The following is a 2,500-nucleotide window of genomic DNA, read 5'->3' on the forward strand; positions in this document are numbered from 1 at the left end:
AGCTAAATAGTTAGAGCTCATTTTTGAACACTCCTGGCGCGCTCCAATACGCCTCGGGAATCTAAGCCATCCCTGTCACGCGTAAAATATAACCACCTTGAAATCCGCTCCGGCAAATCCCACGTACTCGTTATAAATTTACAACGACGCGAGAAATGAAAGAAGATTATATCCACTGCAATAGAGAAAAGGTAATGGGACAGGGCTGGGGAAAAAACAAGCCGCCTGGACACGATAAATATCTATATTAGGTTAAGGGTATTTTTTTTCTTCTCGTTGCCGAAGGACAAGACAAGTTCAGGGAATGCTAACCAGCCTCTTCAAGGGTGTAGCTGCCCAGAGTGGGAGAGGGTGTCTGTGGGGCGTGGGATGGGGGCGTCCAGGGAGGTGGCGTAGAATGGCGTCTAAGGGTGAGTGGGGGAGTGGGGGAGATTATGCCTGTGGGTGCAAGGGAGGGGAAGTTCTGGGGTGCGTGGGATGGGGTGTGTTGGGGGATGCTAGGGTATTGGGTGGGGAGACAGCCTTCGTCGAGTTTACAGCAGTAAGTTAAGGTGTGGCGGTGGAGGGAGGTGGAGAGCGGGAAGAGGAGTGAGAGGATCAGAAGGGCGGTGGATGGTGCACCTGTGTGTCGCGTATCTATCCTCCTTATCCCTTCTCTCTCTGGCAACGATTCTTCATCCTACGTAATCCCTTCCATCCTTGGCACATCCTAGTGCACTAGTCTACCACACCACCGCCACACCTTGCCTACCACACCTGTTTGACACCGATACGCTCCCTCCACAGGTACTTGACATTCCCCTGACGTAACCTTCCCTAATCCTCACAGAACACGCACAGTTGCAATTCAAAGCCGAAACTCCTAAACAATTTACGTAAGGTGAGCTGACAAAGGGAGAGACAAAGGAGAGAAAAGTGAGCCGCGTCCACCACACACGACGGGGAGTCCTGACGATGCATGAAGGCTCAACAAATGCTCTCATGGATTGCAAGATTAAAAGCTGTCTTGAATATACCATGAAATGACACGCAATGTTTAGTCTGCCACACCTTAATGCTAATCTATGCATTACCTTAAGCTACACACACACACACACACACACACACACACACACACACACATCACCACCACCACAACCATCTCCACCAACCAACAGCGCCACCACTTAGCCCTGACATAAGCAAACTTCCTCACACGCCCTCAGGCTCACCGTCTGCCTGTCTCGATGCACGGCTCCGGACCCTCCCAGCCCAAGGTCTTGCTCGTATTTGCCTTTCCTAGTGAAGGAGGCAACGAGAGAGAAAGAAATAATAGACACCCAAACAATTCACCTTTATGTCACTCACCAAATGTGTATGTCTCTCTCTCTCTCTCTCTCTCTCTCTCTCTCTCTCTCTCTCTCTCTCTCTCTCTCTCTCTCTCTCTCTCTCTCACACACACACACACACACACACACACACACACACACACATCCACCGCGTAGTGTAGCGGTTAGCACGCTCGACCCACAATCGAGAGGGCCTGGTTCGAATACCGGGAAGCGGCGAGGCAAATGGGCAAGCCTCTTAATGTGTGGCCCCTGTTCACCTAGCAGTAAATAGGTACGGGATGTAACTCGAGGGGTTGTGGCCTCGCTTTCCCGGTGTGTGGAGTGTGTTGTGGTCTCAGTCCTACCCGAAGATCGGTCTATGAGCTCTGAGCTCGCTCCGTAATGGGGAAGACTGGCTGGGTGTCCGGCAGACTACCGAGGTGAATTACACACATACACACTCTCACTCACTCACTCACTCACTCACTCTCTCTCTCTCTCTCTCTCTCTCTCTCTCTCTCTCTCTCTCTCTCTCTCTCTCTCGTCACCAGGAAGGGAGGAGAGGCGGCCCCAGGGCAGGTCGTGAGCAGGTGTCATGGCCAGGTGGAAGGGGCAAGGTGACATTCTCCTCCCACTACCTAACCCGCCCCACCACCCACCCACCCTCCCACCCTCCTTCCCGCCTTCCCACCCCACTCCTACCAATCACCTTCACACTAAATACATAAACCTTCCTCCAGCCTCCCTTCTCTTCCCTGCCTTCCCTCCCTTTCCTCCCCTCGCCTTGCCTCCTCAATCCTTCTACCTGCTTTTCCCTCCCACCTGTTCTATTAACACACCTAAACCAACCTGCCATGTCTACCTGTGCTACTCATCCACATTATACTACCTCCACGTTATTTGCTCCATCTGGATCCACTTATATGTGAGACTACAATGCCTATATCCTTTGTTTATCCACTTATCCACACGCTATACGAATGCTGGAGCTTCGTATATCATTTCTCTATCCACATCTCATGCTATCCACGCCTCAAATACCTGCAGAGCTTTTGTTACTGAGTGGACAGGAAATAGCACGTGATAAGTAGAAGGTGTTGACGAAGTGAACCTTATATAAACCAATTTTCTAGTCTTTCACTTCAAACATACACACACATGCTCACACACACGTACGCACATACACACAG

The sequence above is a fragment of the Portunus trituberculatus genome, chromosome 48 (assembly GCF_017591435.1).
Source record: "Portunus trituberculatus isolate SZX2019 chromosome 48, ASM1759143v1, whole genome shotgun sequence".
Classification (NCBI taxonomy): Eukaryota; Metazoa; Arthropoda; class Malacostraca; order Decapoda; family Portunidae; genus Portunus; species Portunus trituberculatus.